Source organism: Varroa jacobsoni, unplaced genomic scaffold (genome assembly GCF_002532875.2).
Source record: "Varroa jacobsoni isolate VJ856 unplaced genomic scaffold, vjacob_1.0 scaffold_1274, whole genome shotgun sequence".
NCBI lineage: Eukaryota > Metazoa > Arthropoda > Arachnida > Mesostigmata > Varroidae > Varroa > Varroa jacobsoni.
Window position 1 is genome coordinate 347564 of NW_019214176.1, and position 20389 is coordinate 367952.

Sequence of the window (20389 nt, forward strand, 5' to 3'; positions counted from 1 at the left end):
ACGCAATAACAGGCATAATGAATATTTTAATTTCTTTAGTTAGTTATTTTATCTTCACATAAATCATATTATGCTCGATAGTTCTAAGTCAGAAAACTCTTAGGCACTGTTTTGTTGCTGTTATATGCACAAACTATTGTACTAATCGTCCGCATTTAAGGCAATACGATTAACAAAGGGTTTTTCCATTAATATATGATCATCATGTTCCTTATGGTCATGTGTATTCATTATACACAACGACCATCCGTCCATCGCAACTGTATCTTCAATTTCTTCAACAATCTTCAATACTCGATAGTCAGCTCTCAAAAAATTCCTTCTCTAACCCCCAAATAACTTTTAATTAGTAACTGCTCGGTATGCAATGTTAGTGGGTGTACCCCCTGCTAAAGTGTCGCTGCAATACGCTACATACAAAAAATGCTAGATAAGGTAACCTTTGACCTAATAGTAGGTCAAAGTTTCCGACAACCCAGGAGTTCAAAACGGCCAGCGGGCATAAAAGACAGTCCCAGACTAGACGCTGAAGCTTATCCAGGCGATCCAGTCGACAATTAACATTCTGCTCCTTGAAACGGCCGTAAGTTTCCCCATAAAATATCCGAGCGTGCCAAAAATGATCTTTTTGAACCGTTAATCGTTGAATGTAAACTCTATTAAAAATCTTACGGATCATTGAATAATAGCTGATCGTCGCTAATGAGTCTGCGCTGTTTTTTTTCTAGAAACGATTGGCTCCTTTTGTTGGAAGCATCCGTGCGCCACCAACAAGCCCGCCAAATGCTCAAATTCGAATTTATTTAGTTGTCGAGTATGAGCGAGAATTGGTAACGAAATTATGAAAACGGCCGTTGTCGGTGTGTCATGTGGCGCTGTGTGCGACTTGCTCGGATCTTCGTCCGCCTGCACCGAGCGTCGTTGGCATGGGAATGAAGCATTCGAAGTTATTCCGTCACAGACCAGCAGACATGTGTATATTGTATGTGTGGCTATTCTTAAAGGACTGCCGACTAAATGTGTATGGTGGATCATTCGTTGCCGTCTCCTTTCTCCCGATCGTCTGTAAGTCTCTATAGTTCTACTGTTATTATTATTATGTAGATACCGTACAAATTGCTATTGGAAATATTATTTGTCGGCAGAAGTAATAATTATTGATTGCAAGCTAACGACAGCAGTAACATTGACGCTTTCATCCTCTCTTGATACTCAATAGCCGATATAGAGAAGAAAACAAATGGGTTTCTACTGTTCTAAGTATTAACGACGGTTTCATGAAACACGAGCAGTATCATCGAAATAGTCAGGGGTTCTTTTAACAGACAGGATTAGATTGAGTCGCATTTGTCTTACAGTTTAGCGTTCGTTAAACGCGGAAGCCCTAAGTGGATTTCTTTTTTTGTGTGATGTATTTTGTTTGTAATGTAGCAGGTAACTATGAGTTAGCATGTGTATTTTGCATACTAGTAAGCTACCAATATATCAAATGCAATGTGCAATTTATTTTTGCGTCTTGGACACTGGTAGCTATAGTGTTTCAGAGGCCTATAAGCTGGCTAGATAGAAGACACAACCGTCTCTGTCTACCAGTGAGATTGGATCGAGATTTTCCGTAATTGTTTGAGATTACTCAATTTCTCTATTTCCCATTTCGACTAGTGTGAATATTAATACACTTTGACCTAGTAATTGAACCTGAAAGCCGTAAGCATTATTGCCTTTCGTGAGGATATTGGCGTTAAAAAATTTTCTTAGGAAAAAAGAAACAACTATAGATTAACAGTGAATTAATTTTAAAAAAAATACAAATCAGTTAACAATGAAAAATAACATCTGTACCGTCAATATTTATAATACGTTTTTAGAGCTGTCTTGATAATTGATGATCTGCATATTGGAAATATTTCCGATAATATGCGGCCAAGATACGGCTTCGGTTTCTGATAGCAATGTGTCCGCTCGGCCTGTCTGTTATTCAAGCGTACTGTTTGCAGTAGGAGCCAATAAACAAACACTGAACAAAAAATTCGTTTTTGTAACGAACGTACTGCTTCTATATGATATTATTACAAGCACGCTTCTATCGAACGATTGCTTATATTACTTACTCGATTGTATCGAAGAGATAAAAACGAAATTAAATTAATAGAAAATCAATACCATTTACCAGTTAGGTACCATAATGACTCCTCCGTTCGATGTTCCGCTGTATGCCAGTGGATATACTTATCTCCGCAATGGTCATGCAAGACATGGTCAGCTAACTTATCACACTGAATTCATACTATAGACCGGAATATGTATATATTTCTATATAACGATATTACTATACATTTGAACGTAAAAAGCTGCGGTAGCTCTGTGTAATAGGGTCTCATTAAGACGCCTCTATCACACGACTCGACAACAGCTTTTGGAAGATACTGAGATGATACTGGGCTGACTTATGAGGCTAAAGGCGGAAAGTATCACAAGAGCTGTAATAAAACAACTACTTCGAATCTGTTTAGAACGAAAACAAACCTCAGAGCACTCAGGCAACAGAACGATCAATATTATCAGCCGCGGGCGTTGACGTTTTCCGGATCATTTTTTGTCAATACTCGTATAAAACGAACGTATGCGCGTGGTATAGGCAATACTTAAGATGTATTCCAATGAGCAAAACATTTAATATAGAATAAGATCTAGGCGTTTTTATAAGAGCTATGGCTACATCTTTCAACAGCACTTTTAGCTCACAAAACACATTGTGTCCTTAACCATAGGCGGTAAATCTAACGAATGAAACCTCCCAACTTACCGTTGGACAATGTTGCTGTTTGAACGATATTTGGGATTCGTCAACGTCACACACTAGTCATCTGTAGACATTTTGCAGACCAGATTTTGTCGACTTTGACAATACTTCGAATATGTAGCAACAAAGAAAGATAATTGTCGACAAGTTATTGCCTTCGTGATTTTAGCTGCTTTGTGCAAGCAGGTGCTGGATCCACCTTTCCGATCTTACTGACGGGTGGAACAGACGAAATAAACATTAGGAAATCCTTATAATTTCAAATCCATGCTATATAAATCAGCTATATAGTACAAACTATTAAAGTAAACGTTTACGGAAAGCTAAACGTTCGAACAAAACATGCAAAAAGCTAACAGAACACACAGAGATCGCAAAGTCTAGCAATAATTGTCGCCTGCCATCATCCCCTTAAATCATTATATCGAGAACAACGAGATGAACGATAATTGGTAGCCAAGTAATACTGCTATGAAAGGATATCATCAGCCCGACACTGGTGCTCAAAATTGCCAAACAAATAACACTGAAAATTTTCAGTTCTCGATCAACTTTCGAAATTCGGATACGAATAGCAACACAAGTGGGCTATCGACGAATTATGCCAAAAAAAAACAGCGCCTGCTGGAAACCGCTCTGACACGACCAGTTCTCTCGTACGAGCTAAGCTAAAAAACTTACTTAAAGTTAAAGGGCCCATAGTTAAGGGGACTCCTTTAGATAACCTGTCAAAGAATAGGCAAAATTCAGCAGAGCGGGTCGTCCCTAAAACACTTTCAGACGCTCAAATAGATCAGAGCCACAAGACACAGCGGGACCAAGTGCAGCAAAATGCGAAAAGCGCGATACAGCCATTACGGGGGAGTGATCACGCATTTGTAAAAACCAAAACACATAGGAGAAATAGACACATAAATTTGGTACAGAACGCCGTACTTGCGAATGTGTCCCAAAACGGCCAAATGGGGCAAAAGAAAGTCATTGCAGATACTCCTCCCCACCTTGGCTACCAAAAGAATTCTCAAAATGCAGTTGAGGTAACGGCGGCCTCATCGACGAGCAGTAAAACTGCATCCATAGATGTTCGAAGACCGAACGCGCCACAAGTCAACGAGTCCATTGAAAATATAGAACAGCCTGGTGCTAGCAGCCCGTATAGTGTACAGATAAATAATACCAATCAAAGTGCACTTACGAACGCTACTCGTCGAAAGAGTGTAGAAAAGGTACAACCATCGAATGCAGGGAGTGTGATACCAAATGCTGTGCAAGTTGAAATGGGCGAAATACAAAATTTGAATGATACACTTGTATCTAGTGTTCAGGCCGCAAACGACCAACTCAGACTTAATAGTATTTTAAACGACCACCACCAAAACACCATGTCCCAGTCATCACTTGGCAGCTGGCAATTACTTAGAGCTATTTCACGCCCAGTTTTGCCGGAAAGACCACACAAACTCGAGGTGTATTTCACTGAAGTTTACCGTATCGCCCGCGAACTGATGAACCTTATGGAAGATTTGATAGTCTTTATCTGCCGTCTTTTGCCTTCATGGATACCATACCGGTTTACTGACCCAGCCGACAGACGAGAGTTTACAGTTGGCCGGGCGGATCCACTCAGACAAGGTGGCGAGTGGTTCCTCCAGCTTCACACTATGGGTCACCCGATACGATGTGCCCTGCCGTACCCTCTCCAAACTGAATGCCTTGTTCTCAACGGTGAACGCCATTACTGCCCTGAGCCATTTGTTCCGCTGACCCCATCATCTAGTGAACCAGCACCCAGGACTATACCACCTTGGTCTCTACCTCCTCTCTCTGTTATACCGCCCGGACACCCGGTATTGTTCTGCGAGTCGCCTAGTTCCTCTGTTGCAAAGCTTAATGAGGCAACGCCTGAGCGCCGCATTTGTTTACCTCCATTCAGACAACTTACTTCGGAGGGCATCTGTTCACCGCGAATGGATGAAGCACACTTGAGTGATGAAGAACCTCAGCCGAGGGTCAAATGGGTCACAGAGCAGCGGCGACGACACAGCGCATAACTCGTCGCCTCTTCGCTACCCGAAAGATTGCGCCCACAATCATTTCAAGATCGGCTGGGACGTAATTAACTTGCAAAAATGTACGATGGAGTAATACCACGAAGCCGCTGCTAAAAAGCAAGCGGAACAGAACAGAATTCTCTTATGTTAACTCAAGATCTGTAAATATAAATGAATTTGTGTTACTGTTGCCTACCCAAAGAATATTGACCACTGCTGGGACATCTGTGAACTGCGTGATAAGATAACATTCGCGTGTATTCAATTTACATTAGCGATCCGATTTATGGTAAGAAATTAACTTCCGGAGCTCACTTAACAGGTAAATGAAAAAAGCTACTCCAGTCAATCGCGAAACTTCCGCCGTACAGAAAACGTTTTCGAATGCTGCCCAGAATACAATACAAATTGGGTATGCATCGCTTACAACAGTTGAAACACCTTTTCTTTCTTTCGTACGAAAGACTTTCGTACTTTAGAAAAATATCACAAACTAAAAGGAAATATACCATTGATTCTTGCTACAATGAACAAAAAATCTGCGAGCTTAACCAATCTCTCTGGCTGGCACAAGGTGTCCTTACTTTGTTAGACCACTTTATTAGAGAACCTTAAAATCTACTAGCGAATGCTTAGCGGTATTGCCGAATGTCAAACTTAAAGCTTGTTAAGGAGACTTATTTAAGACAGCCATCGGAATTTTTCAATTGTGTGTCTCATATGGATATCTACGTTACACCAAACAGAACGAGCATTCACCACATAGGAACATCGGTCAACGAAATATCGTAGCCAGAAACGGGCAGCCAGAAAACTAAGCCCAGTCCAGCTACGTCGTTACTATTCTGTCTTGGCTTTGATATATCATATCGATAGCATCGTTTTAACGCATCGATCTCATTAGCGGTCAACTTTGTCATAATATGAAGAACTCTTTTTCTCGGCTAAATAAAAATGATTAAAACGGGTGACCAGTGAACGTTTCCACTTGAAGTACACCAGCTTGCATGACGCTTCAGCTGATAGGCAACTATGCTACCACTGCACCGTCGAGGCCTACCTAGGTACCAAGCATACCAAGGTCTTCATTGGGCGACATGTAGAAAATGAAATTTTTTTAATTTACTCGTTATGTTGCTTTTCAAGGAGACATAATGTTCCGGATATCGTTCTCGGTGGTAAGAACAATTCAATAACGTGCCAATTCCATATACGATAATGAATTCGCGACCATTCTTTTATATTTATAACCCACAATTATATAATATAGGATCAATAGTCGAGCACTTTTGATTTTCCCAGTAGCCTCAGACACCTCAGTGCGATAAACGCACACATTTTAATGACTGATCCTAAGACAACGCAGATATGGTTCGTTGCTGTACTTGGCCGTCGTAACTAACAAATACTTCAAGCCAATAAACAAAGATTAGATTTTATCGACTGTTTTTCTCGCCAGTTCCTATTTAGCTAACCCTTTGATGTGTTTCGGCTATTTGCGCATCTTCCGTCCATCCCACGGCAGTCGTGATTAGACGTTTAGGGCCACTCTTCTGTGCATCTACCGACGCGCCGCTGCGGTATCGCTGAGCTCCTGCTGTTACGTTTACGGCCGCCGGTTGCCGGTTCCCTAGATCAATACTTGTCCTACAGTGGAACTACGATTTTTTTTTGGGATACAGGCTTCAGACGCAGAAGTGCACGCCCATAAGCCGTCTTTATCCTGCAACCCCCAGTAGCTCAATCTTAATAGTTAATTGCCAGTCAGTCAGTTTGCGTATTTCTTCCATAAAGCCTCCGCTACCTTTGTTTTTACGGTCTAAACATAGAAGCGGATCCGACGCATAGAGGACGACATTCAATTGATGCCGTTTTTGTCTGAGGAGCACGTCCCTTTGGGCGGCCAGCTGAAGTCGAGCAGTCCAGCGTGTTCTGGAACGAAAATAATGAGTAGATAACACGTTTGTCTCCCATAAGTACATTTTTATGTTTGCTATCTCGTCGTCGTGGTACAATCTTTCTATTTCGTACAGTCTTTCGTTTAGACGATAGCGATCACCGACACACCGCGCAAAGTTCACTATATCTATATACATATTTATGCAATGTTATTTTTGACACTTAGACTCGGTTTGATCTTCGGCGCCTATTCAACGCCTAATCAGACCTAACAGGACGTTTCTGTTAATCTCATTGCACTCCTACTACGAATGACAGAAACGGTTGCTATTGAGGACACTGCGGTAATGAACAGACAGAACGATCGGAACTGAAATGATACTTGTTGATAGACAAATATTGGCCGTGCTCAAAGTAGCGGTCAACCATTTGATCGATGTAATAAAACGGTGGATTGGATACAGATATACAGACAAACATTTTATCTTAATATTGTTCTCTATGAATAGAACCGCTTTGTTGCTTTGGAGGAGTCGAGACAATGCCGTAGAGAATCACGAGACTCTCAGTGAACGTCACGAGCCGATCGGTGAGTTCATCAAGAGAGACTTCGAAAAGGTTCCATGACGAATCAATCTAAAGGCACTCGTGCGTCATATCTAATAACTGTTTGTGATGAAGGCAGGTAACGTTTTGTTGTTGAGGCCCCTTTCCAGCCAGACATGAAGTAACTGCATATTACGCTTTGTCATTGTCGCTCGGGACGACAGATATATGATGGTCGGAACACAGCCGTAATTTAGTGGACAGTAAACAGGTTGCTTGCTACCGGTGAGCCTATTCTCCGCTGCTACGATTTGCCACAAACGAAGCTGGCTATGGCCATCGGTCGTTAACGGAGATGGGCTAAAGACCTAGACCTAGGCGTTTTTTTTGTGAGTGCCCATAAACAGTGAGTATATAATGATTCAAGAAACGAATGCACTTATTCCTGTCTGCGACATTGCAATATAGGCTCATAGAAGTACAACTAGGTGACGCTTTATATTTGACTTTTGTTTATAAAATGTCTGTTTAAGAAAAAACTAAATATTAGACTAACTATTGCAGTTCTCTTTCACCTACAATACTCTCGTAGGGCTTCGGTAAAGAATCTGGATAAAGAAATGTTTCGCATTTTTCGTCTGCTACAGCCGTTAAGTAGGTGGGTGCCTTCAAGCACCAAGCGACGGATGTTTACAAAGTTTCAAGCGCAAAGAACGTCACGTATTGCTAAGTTCAGTAGGGAAACGCGTTCGACTTGGCCGTCATAGGAATTTATGGGATCTAGAATGTTTTTTAGTCTCAGTATCCAAGACGTTTCTCTCTCTGCTCTGCATGCCATTGAGCCGAATCAGTAACGCAGCTGTAGACAACTTGGGATGATGGCGTTCCCACCTGAGTACAGCTAAAGAGATCATAATAAGTGAGTCACTGGTTTTCACATCGAATAGAAGCAAGGCAAATGCTATAAGCTTCGCAAGTTCAAGCTAACAACAATACAAATTTTCCATCTGACAAAAGTGTTAGATAAGTTGTCTGATTTGTGAATTGTTCATATCAGTGTTCTATTTTTCTATTAAATCTATGAAATTTCTCACTGTTCTCAGCCGCTGAATATCGTCTTCAGTTCTACGGTACTAACGACCAGCCCAGCGTTATTTACGTTAAAAAGCCAAGAACGAAGACAGTTACGTCAAGAAAGGTGACCTTAATTCCCTGAAATATCTTTTTTTACCAAGGTCGCCCTGGGGTGCAGGACACACTCCGCTGCCACTGCTGTAACAGCCCCGTGTGGTTTATAAAGATTCTGCGGTGAACCTTATTGCAAAGTTGGTATATTCCTAACATTAAGATAACTTTTTCCCAATTTAGTCTTTTTCGAACTCTGTTTAATTATTATAAATGTCACGAGCAGTGTTCTACTGCATTTGAGTGTTTACAGGTTCTTTTCTGCCAGTATTGCGGTTCATAGGAAACGTCACCTGCTTGTCGTGCAGAACTAGAATTCGATAATGAATAATTTTATTTTTAAATATGACTTATATATATTAAGATACAGGTGATAATAGCTTGAATACTAGTTTGTTGGACGTTCTATATTATTTGAATATAATCAACCTCGTTTACTTATACCTGTTTACGGTGACTCGAAAACATCTTTGATGATTTCACTCGTTGCAGATCTGATTTGGTGGTCGTTAGCTGCAAACTATCTTCAAACTTCGAACCGAGCGATACCTTATCGACGCGTCTGCTCCTCTATCATTTCACACAATATTAGCCCTTGTCCCACGGCTTACATAGATGCTGTTAACTGCGCAGTTCACAGCAATAGTGGCAGTGCCAAAATACCCTTGGATTTACGAACTAAAACGGCAACAGTACTATGACCCAATCCATCTGTACTTGCTGCCGGCCAATATTAATATAGGAGAGGGATCATTTATAATCCAGCCGCCAACGTATGGTGAAACTCATTCTCTCATAGGCACAGCCTCTCCTAGCATACAATCGAGACACGCTCCGTCCGTGAATTTTCTTCGCCATCACCCCTCCACCGCCTATAGATCGCCAGATCTACTGTACTCCGCGAATAAATATGTACAAGCTCCTCTATGTAAGTACCGGTCTCACGCACGCGAGCTAGCGCTCAAAAGGCTTTTTCCTACTGCTGACGCCCGCTCCTTCTTAGCCCAGCTAACATGATACCCCCGGCGGATTCTGCTGCTAGAATGGCCATGATAACACACCCATTCTAGCTCATAGCCCCCTTAAACGCTCGGTGGAACCGACCCCATGACCATCAGCACAACAGGCGCAGTCGGGTTTATTTGCGTCTATCGACTAGCTTGTACAGCTCAACCTTTTTCTCTTCGGCATCGCCATCTTCGTCATCGTTAGCTACGGAAGTGAGTATGACCACTTCCCCTGGCTCCTCGTAAAGTGGAATGGATGAATCCGTAGTACTCCATTCGCGGCCATATTGCTCGATGCACTCTGATATGCTTTCGAAGCTGCCGGCGTTTTCTCTCCCAGCCTGCCCTGAAGTGACGGTGTGACGCCCTAAGCTCCCGCAGAGTGCTCGAGGCATGTTCGTTGCCATAGGCTGAACGATGGCTGCTGTCATTATTGTTGCTAATACTGTTGCTGGTGCTTCTACCGTGAATAGTACCAGATATGCTGCTGCTGCCGCCGATTCTCTATTTTGGTGGATTCATTATGCAATATTTAGATTAGATTTGTCTGAGGACGCCAGCCAATGAAAGCAACACTCGTGCCAGGCCAACTCCACGGAGTAACCACCTACCGAATGCACCGTAGCCATCAGACAATGGCGTCGAAGACAACAGGCCTATCGATGAGACCTACGCTGATTTGTTAGTGAGAGTTGATGTCGTAGGGCTGAAAAAAACTGGCATAGTTTTCTCCAACCCAGCCACCGCGACAATTTGATTGTCAACTGAAATTCGATTTTTTAATCCTGACTCTGCTCGATGGATCGCACCGCGCCGTGAGAATAGACTGAAGCTTTTGGTAGCTGAAGAGACTGGGGACGCTGCGGGAAAGCGGCCATCCATTGGGGACGCTGTAATGACATGACATAACAAACCTTGAAAATGAGAGGATTCAACTATAAGGATTCTAGTTGTCATTAGCAGCAGACGCGTCTCGGTAGTCCTAGGTCATGGGAACTCTCGTGGGTTTATGTAAGGTCTTCCACACGGGCTTGCACGTTGTCGTTGATGGGTAGTGAAGAGCAAAATTCTTCTGTGGTCAGTACACAGATTTATAATTTGTCTTGTAAACTGTAACACTCTTTGTCGGAGCAAACAATTTAACAAAATGCCAAATTATCGTTATAGTCAGCTACTATTAACGTTACTATTGCAAACGGAACTAGAGATGTTTGCCTAAAGGAATCATGTCTTTTCCGATCATTCTGTTCGAAATAAAGCCCTCTTTTACCTTAAAAACTAGTCTAGTTCCGGAACAGGTTCACGGGGTTCTGTTAACCATCTAATTGTATCAGTATTTAAGCTAAGTATTCAAACAGGGGGTTCCATTTCGCCACCCTGACAACGGTGCTGCATTTTCCCTAATTCAAGCTTCATATTCTTGGTGTTTATCGATTTTGAACTCGAGGAGCAATGCATTATAGGGAAACGGTTGAAAAGACATGTTGACATCGCTAGTCTGCCTTTTTATCGTGGCAGAATACCCCATGTCACCTCTTCTCTTCGTACAGACACTAAATGCCCTTTCCTCGCATAAATCACACAAACCCCGGCGGATGGAAGTGAGCACAACGGTGTTGTTCGATCATATCGTCGTTGTTCTTCGGAACACTTAGATTTTACATTTTCCATATGATTTTCTACATTTCGCACCGGCAAAGCAAAGGTAAGTTTCTTCTGTTGTTGCCGGGTTTGCTCGCGCTGAAGTAACCGAGTCTCATTATTACTGCGATAAATGGGTTTGTCGAGAACAAAGGCAGCCGGAAGAAGACTCTGCTTGCTGCGCGCGTTCCTGGCCTCTTTACACACTACGTAGCAAAGTCGTTAGGGGGAGCCCGTAGGAAAATTTTCAAATTACGAAAATTGGCTCCCTGTCATTTCTCGTTTCGTGAGTGAGTTGAGAGTGCGAAGATCGATGCTTCCAAAACGCCTCAGTCAAAATATAATTCATTTGTTCGAAGCTCTCAATTTTATATGCTGCGCTGATATTATCACACACACACACACACATGTTGGTCATCATGTTTACAACTAATTGTGTTACGGGAACGTATTTAAGAACTCATATATTTAATCACAGAGACTGCTCTAATCGCTCTTTCGGTTCGCTTTGATCTCGTCGTATGTGATATACTGAAGTTTCATTTGTTGAATGATGTCTACAGGGGAATGTAGCATATTTGTCGTCGTACATTCACTAGTCAGCTGAAAAAAAATCACCTCATCCGCTTATTGAATGCTACTGTATACTTCCATGCAGATATAGTAACTATACATTGGGTCGTCGCACCTGCGTAGCTCTATTATTAATGTGACCTGTCTGGCAAACGTAAAATAGTACGTGTACTAAAATCGTCTCTACTCAGATCTGGATTGATATACCGACTTAAAGGTGAATGATTTTCTTGAGAAATTTTTCACAGCTTTACAACGAAGGCACACGTGCTGCCCAGTTTCAGATGAAAATCTTTACCAAACAGTCTTAAGCTATTTAAAAGCATTGGCTACGATAAGCTTTTTTCAAAAACAATTTATCCGATTCTAAAACCTGAACTCGAGCCATCGGAGTGTGCGACGAAGATGTGCTCCGATGCTAAAGTAGATAATACAATGTCTTTGTCGGGATTGCAAGGAAATCGTGTATTATGAGCTGCTGCTGCTGTTGCTGCTGCCGCCGCCGCCGCCTACCAAAACGAGTAGAATCTCTAGCGTCAACGTGTGAATACGTCAAATTTTTGAAAGCAAATCACTGGAACTAGAGAGCGGAAAGGGCGCCATCATGGCTTTAGATCACATACATTTTTAGCTCCCCGGAAAGCTTCTGCTGGAAATTTTTTATGCATCCGCAGCTCCACCCGGACCTGACATTATCGGGTTATTAGTCACTTCGGTTTCCGCAGAAATCCCTCTGTGATATCAATCTAATCTACTTTAAATTAAATGCAAAAATCACGCATCAATAGCTTTCGTCCGGAAACCAGAGAAATTGTGTTTGCAGAAAAATGGCAGGATACTATCGACTAAAACGATACATAATCAATATGAAAAATCTCTACTTTAATAACATTTATATGCATCGCTCAGTATTTTATAATAACGTCTGCGCACATGATGTACACTTCAGAGTAGCCAGGGGTTTTGAAAAGACGAGTACGTATGATCCAAACATATAGGCAGGGATTTGTGAACTGAGCATCAGAAATGAACGGCGGAGAGCAGACAACTAAGACAGATCGACATGTATCGGAGGAACTGAAATCGAAGTAGTTCCAGCTGAAAACGTTGACTACTTAACGAAGAAGCTGCCGCGATGGTTCTTGTTGCCATCAGCCCGCCTGATGTCATTCATGACGTTGGCCGAGAGTCGTTTTGTTCAGGTCGGAGTGTCGGAGATCTTGAAGTCGTTTTTGAAGCTATAGACTAAAATTCTATCACGGGTCGAATAAGTTCTGCGTTTTAGTCTCATCCATATTTAAACGATGCGGACACTATACGTCACTAAACGATGTACCACAGTTCGATTTGATATTCCATTTCATATCCCGTGATAGCTTATTATGCTATCGTTCACATAACGTTTTCGTCTGTTAGATAACTGCAGTAATAGTAAATTAAAAAAAAATTATACGATAATAAAGTAGTGAAATGGAAGAACTTACAAATGTACAATTCCCGATATGTTTTTTTTTTGGAAGAAAATGCTTAGAATCTGACACTAGGACCAGTTCTCGGGTCCAGTTCGTCCATACTCTAGTTTCTAGAGCCACACGGCGGTGTCGACGGCATGTTGAAACCCGTCGAGTTCCTCTGCCTTAACTCTAGTTAGCTTGTGTATATCATGTGTCAATGCGCAGGTGCATTTGTTCAGGGTGATATAAATGACGCGTCACTTGTGGAACACATGGTCGTCAACGAACGTGCCCATGTAGCTCCGTATCAAAAGCGCCAATCATTCGGCTGGACGTCAACACCTTGACCCTATTTTAGAGTACCGTCCATGTGGCTAGTTTGAGCTCTGCGAGCCTGTCTCTTGTATAGTGCTGACAGTTGACTTTCAACAGTCTGAAAAGGTTATGGAATACCCAGATGCATATGTGCAAGTTTCAACGTATTGAAAGATACAGGCCATCGGCCTTACCTATCCATATGCAACTCTAACGTCTGAATATTAGGAAAATTCGTGCCAAAGCATGGCTATTCGTGTCTCTGTACGAATGACTGCGTATGGTAGTAAATCAACTTTGTGAAATTTATTTGGACTATTCGTATTAATCGTTAATGGCTTATTCCGCCGTAATACTCACAGACTTTTTTAGTAGTATATGTGATCTGTCAAGGCTAGCTAGACAAAGACCGACACTTTTTCTCGGATGGGCACAAGAAATTGTTTTACAGGGATACGGAATAGTATTCTGTCGACAGAATACATCTCTATCATTGGCTGGTGTACAGTCAGCCACATACTAAAGAAAGTCTGCATGTGCATGTACAGAACAAAAAAAAGCGCAACAACGCCTTACGCACTCAACAGTATATCCCGTAGCCCGAAATGTCACTATCGTTTTGACGTCAGCATACTGATGGATTTCTGTAAACGGTAGATCGAAGTGTGCACGACGTCTCCAACCTCATCACCAGGCAAATCTTTTCTTTCATTCCCATTGAAACAGGCCTGAATATGAAGTAATTTGTCTGTCAACGAAGATGGAATACCCGGCACAACAGTAGGACGTAGCCGTGACGTTAGATTTTAATCTTCTTTGACCTAAGACATTTTATTAAATCAACATACGTAGCAATGGAGTACTTTTTCCATGGCCTGTCGACATCTAAAGTTATTAACAAGAAAATAACGAGTCCAAATCTGCGCAGGGACACACCTATAAATTCATTCATTGCTTTGTTCCTAAGGCACAGACCTATCTAAAGATACTATAACTCTGTATTCAAGCGAGAATGTGACAAAGCATTAATTTTAACAGTAGGCAATCATTCTAGCTAACTGAATGTAGCACAAAGTTCAGTCTGGTACATAGCAGAACAAATATCATATACATTTCTCCAACCTACATAGATTACAACCCTAGTACTACACGCACTAGAGCAAATTATCTGCGGATATCTTTAACTACATACCACATATATTTTCTTCTCTGATCCGACCAAATCTATCGTAGTTGTCGAGGTGTGTCTATTGCGTGTTGGCGTCTCTGCGGGCTCGCAAATGCAGATGAGGCACTGGAAAAACAACTGACGAAATTCGTAATGGGTAGAAGGCTGTGCGTGGAAGGTTCTACTTGTGGTTCTAACCTTTCTACAAGATTCAGGAGCTCCATAAAAAAACCATGGCTATTAACCTTTTTTACGTCTGCGCATCTACTTTGGCGTGGTAAGTCTAACCACCCTACGTAGTCCATTACGATTAGGAGAACACAGTAAGCTAGCTAAAAAGGCCTAACATATCTGACTAACAAGGTAGTGAATCCACTAGCTCCAAATGCCCTGTTTCTTTACAAGCAATGGCCTAATTGGTTATCAAAAACTAGTCCTACCCAACGGTGAAGCCGAACATAACCTCTAGAGGGGGAGCGTACATCACAGCGGTGAACCTACGCTTTTTTCGGGAACACTATAGCAATCGGACGAATACGAATAGGAGCAGCCGAGGTGTACAGCCGTACGTAAAACGGCCGCCGATTGCGTTGGCGTTGAATGTCCCAGTGGCGCAAAAATGACGTGACGACAGGTAATGATAACGACTTGCTCAGGCACGAGCTACATGAGTTGTTCGAGGAATCAGCGCTTGGTCAGTCGACCGCCGGATATTTTGAGATGAAATGTTTACCATGTTAGATAATTAATAGGTTGCCTATACAGCCTGCCTGTTTATATTTATGGAAGAAATACTCTTAACTTTACGCTGACAACAATTGTATAGCTTGCCACACAAAGTGATAAGGCTCCATTATTCTATCTTCATCCTAATCTAGTAAAACGTCCACCCTACGCAATAATAAAATGCGTAAATTCAATATGAACGTTACAGCTTACCGTTCGATTAATCCTACCACGGACACTCCTCTAGGGTCATAAAAAAAACACCAATTTCGTCTCTTTGCTCGTAAAGCGGACGCTGCCTTACTGGACTAGGTTGGCCTCTCCGTCGCTCGCCAGACTATTCGTTTAAAAGGGAAATCATTTGTAAAGTATAATTTTACGTATAGAAAAGCATTTCTTCGCTTATTTAAAGGCTTTGTTCTAAATGCGTAAACGTATTTCCAGCCTTGAGGGATCATTAAATGTTGGAAAAACTGTTTGTAATCTCGTTGAAGCCATTACTGTGTACCTAAAGGTAATGCTGTGAAAGCACACCTTCAGCGCCAATATGGAAAACAACGTTCAAGGCCTGATTTACAAACAACTGAACCGAACTTATCCATAGTAGAGAGCTCATTGGACATTTGTAACAATGTTTTCCAATATCACAATGCATTTTGTCCACCAGATGTAGAACGGGCATCAATCGGCCTTTCGGGGGTGATATGTCGTTCACTTGAATTGATTCTGGAGATGTTTTAAAATACTAACAATTGCTGGCTTCTACAGGAGAATCCCAAAAGTTCAGATGTTTAACCATGTGCCACCTATTAACATGCCCTACCATTCATTATACTACGATTAGAAAATACGTACGTAAAATTCAATCATATCCCTTTTTCGTTCGACATATATGACTATGTTCCAGTTAAGAATACGCGTACTACACGTAATTTTGACATCTAAGAATACAGGGTCAGGAACAGACATTTGGGGCATGGTAGTCGTATACTACTACCTGTACACAATCGTCGAAGACTTTTCTGTGCAACGCATAATAACAGTATAAACTATCCCCTTTTGCGCGTCCTTTCCCGGTTTCCGGTATAGTGTGCTCGGCCAATAAGAGATTTACAATTCGATTTGGAGCCATACACAGGTAGCTTGTTCCCTCATAGTGTTTGTGTCAGTGTCCGAGACATCTTTGCCGGACAAAACTCTGCGTTTAGCAAAACGAGGGCTGAAGTCAATTCTGAAAAGTTTTACTAGAGAAACAGCGATCAACCATACTAAAAAGAAGAAAACCAATAACGAAGAGAGTACCATAAATCATCGCACTGGCAAGGAGTTTTAAGGAGTCAAATCCTGGTCAACGAAAATCGGTTGTCTCGACCGTCAGGACCACTCCTGACAACGCTATCGTATCGACCTTTCCGAATTCCGTTAGGAAACAGAATTAAGCGGATAACCTTGTGAACGACAATAGTTGCTTTCCTTTGATGGTGCCTGGACGGCACTTGGTGTTGCGTACAAATTTGGAAATATTAAAAACTTCACACACGTTCATAGTGTAGCGTATAAACGAAGGTTTATGGATTTTCTCTTCTAAACGGAGGCCATTCTATACGATTCCGAGTGATTCAAGGTTAACAACCATTGTATTTGAACGCTTCCAGTATATTAAAACATTTCACGCTGGAGACGGCGGCTATAAACGACTGATCCGGTTCTTGTACAATTTGTGAAGCAGACAAGATAAGCAAGAAAAATGACGTATCCGTATTTATTACAATTAGCTTACAAAGTAAGTTACAATTATTGAGCAAAACTGGCTTGCGCCCTTTAAACTAAAATTATATGGAGCTTAAAGGTCACTGATTTTCTAACAATAACAAAATAACGTCTAACTCACATATGCTCACTTCACCCACACAAATAGATAGCCATAAAGTTAGGGATATAATTTAACTTGTCAAAGATCGTTGCACACATCGAGTGCCAGCCTTAGATATACTTACAAAGCAGTGGAAACGTAAGTTAAAGTGCCTTGAGAAAGTATTTATGCTTAGAAGTGGTTCCAACGTAACGCCGAAAGCAACCTGAGCCACAGCCACCTAAACACATTGGAAGCGTAAACGGTTTCGCAACAAACAAATCGTACAAGTCACTGAACGCTTGTAGCGTTCTGCTAGCGACTAGACGCTTGCCTGTTTTATTAACAGAGACGACAAAGAAATAGAGACAGTTGACTACAGAAATGCGTAACGTGAGTTGCCTTTCTAAGTTCTATATATAATGACGGAATGAACAAGAGGGGCATCTATTGCTATGAGACCCTCGCCCAAAGTAGGACAATGAACAAAGAGACAGCCGGTATTGCAGTCGAGAACACGCAGTTTGATGACAATAATACCTCACTCACCATTACCGAAAGGGTTATTCAACATTGTCCCTAACCCACTTATTGACCCGACTCCAGAGCTGCCCAGGCGATTAGCGAAGCGTATAAGAAATACGCGTGTTAAACACGAGTTAAAGTCATATATATATATATATATATATATATATATATATATAGGGATCGATCGCTAAATATATCGGTGACTTGTGCATAATGCTAATATAGAACAAATTATTTTTATATTTCTTAATTATAAGGATACTTCCGATTAGATCAATTAGGATTGTCGTTGTTGCTTACATACAAGTGAATGTTTTTTCTTTTTATCTCTTAGGTTATTATTCTTCGATAAAAATCATAACAAACGTTCCTTATGTGGTACCGAGCGGACCTAGTTAGCTGGGAGACTAGAGAACAGAGCACATATGAAGCGTAGAGATTTCGATCGTGTAGTTCCATTTGAAACACCTAGCTCGTGTACATTTATGTATATGAAGCCGTACTCGTATACCCAAACTTCTGCTGAGGAAAACTGTCAATAAATACTGCAGACATGGCCTGCGTGTTTTTTCAACGAAATATCTGAATTATAACTAATTCGCTCTCGCGAGTATACTGCAGGCGCTATTTAGAAGGACCATTTTTCACTTTTGGCGTCTTGTACGCCACTACTACATCAAGCTACTCACCCAGTGTACATACACTTGCATTGCACTTTCCCGTTTGGAGACAATGATGCGACGGTACAAATTTCAGACTTTCATTCCCTTGATTTATTCAGCAAGGTCCGTACGTTTCCTGTTTTTTTTCCGGACGACCCGCCTGCATGAAACAGATCTCACAGTAGTTCATCCCTATCACGACATCTGCTCATTATCAAGCCGAATATTCTATTCGTTAACGCCGACATCCCGATAGGATAGATGGGAACAATATCGAAGTTAACAGAAGCTGCGACCACGTCGTGAGGAAATACAGCTAAATACTCACTCAGGTAGCGTTCCGTATGTTCGCACGAATCCTCGAACCTTAACCGAACGTGCTCTCGCATCAATCTACTTGACGTCTTTACATATGCGTTCATAAGACAATGGTTTTTATATAGATCACACATGATAAGAACTCATACTAATGTTCGGTGTTGTAGCCTCATTTACGTATGGTGATAGCTTCATTACTGATTGGACGTCTTGGACCGTTTTCGGTTAGGTTATACGTTCTCACGAATGGACCTAATAGAAAAGGACATTAACAAAATAACGATGATAGTTTATGGTCTGAAGGCCATGTATTGCTAACTACAGTGGGAAACAATCTAGAAATCTTCAACTACCTATAGTCGAATCAATCTCGATAGTCGGCCATCCGAAGTTATTAGAAGCTCTAATGATAATTCGTTCCACCCATATCTGTTGAAGATTTCAAGTCCACAGCTTTCGATTTCTGTTCAGCATCTCCTGATCGCTGTTCTGTATTGAATTTGTCAAATGAATGCTTCCTGCAATTGCAAAAAGGGCCATTGTACCCGCATTTATGACACTGTGATTCTTTTCGATCAACGCTACAAAAACCGCTCTGCTTTTTCTATAGTGTAATTTGTAAGGCTTCTTCCGCTGTCAGCGAGGCTCATTTTACTATACATACATGAGGCTATTTCGCGACCGCATTTAACATGAAATGGAGTAATTATATGGCGACAACTATAGCTTCGATTTAGCTCTGGGATGATGAAGGCCAAATTTTTTTGCTTTGCCAACGAGTTGCCAACGTATATGGGGATTATCTTGTCAAGCTGGAACGAAACACAGTAGAGGAACCACGGACACACGGAAATCAAAGCGATATAAAATAACGACCTATTGAAGGTATGAGTTCGTTGTGAAACCGCTATAGCGGTGATACATGCTCTCCGTCGAATGGGCATTCGCCTCTTGTGAAGCTCGTCAAATGGCCATCATTTACGTTTGCCAAAAGATGTGACATTATTCAAATTGTTACTTCTCAGACTTGAAATCTAAAACAGTGAAGTTTGCGCCACCTCTTTCCGACTATTACATTCATGTGCCAACACTTGGTCTACGTGCATATAATGCACGTTCGTTTTTAGGTTTTATTGGTAACGATATGAAGAAAAGGGTTAGTAAGAAATTTCTATTTTTTTCTCTATTGCGTTATCTCCATGGGATGTTTTTAGCACGGCTTCAATGACTTTCCTGTCGAGCTCAAAGCTGTACGCAGTGCACGTGTTACGCGAGGCACCGTTCGTTTGTTCATACGCTATATACGTTCTACTTCTACATCTGACGTTGATGAATAGCACAATGAAGCTTTTGTTGATGATAACCAGGTGTGAACAGCGATAGATACCAGATACCATCTCTAACCACGGCCCTGCCTAATTCCCGTGTAATTTCTTCATCGAGTTGCTATTTATTAATTGTGTCTTCGTTGTGGTTCTCGTATTTTTCTACTGTTCTACTGTTCTAACGCGCCGTCTGCTGCGACGTTAGCCATATGCTACAAACATTGCGTATCTGGTCGCATAAAGGGATTCCGTGTTTTACTGTGTTACAGATAACTGTTATAGAAACGTGTACGTAAGACAATGCGTACTTGACGCCTTTAATACTTCCTAAATGTT

The 20389-nt window shown here is 41.5% G+C and overlaps 2 long non-coding RNA genes across 4 annotated transcripts in view; one reads left to right on the forward strand and one right to left on the reverse strand.

Annotated features, from left to right (window-relative positions):
- Window positions 1-381: 381 nt before the first annotated feature.
- Window positions 382-20389, forward strand: part of LOC111268300 (uncharacterized) — a 63522-nt gene continuing 43514 nt past the window's right edge. For 2 of the 3 annotated variants that reach the window (XR_002685143.2, XR_015314149.1), the window contains exons 1-2: window positions 382-1065; window positions 14708-14919. This is a non-coding gene — a long non-coding RNA (uncharacterized LOC111268300). The remainder of the gene's footprint in view (window positions 1066-14707; window positions 14920-20389) is intronic. The other variant, XR_002685144.2, reaches the window with a different exon arrangement.
- LOC147752406 (uncharacterized) lies at window positions 13758-14765 on the reverse strand. The gene is made up of 2 exons (XR_015314148.1): window positions 14667-14765; window positions 13758-14222 (listed from the first exon to the last, which is right to left on the reverse strand). It is a non-coding gene; the product is annotated as an uncharacterized LOC147752406 (long non-coding RNA).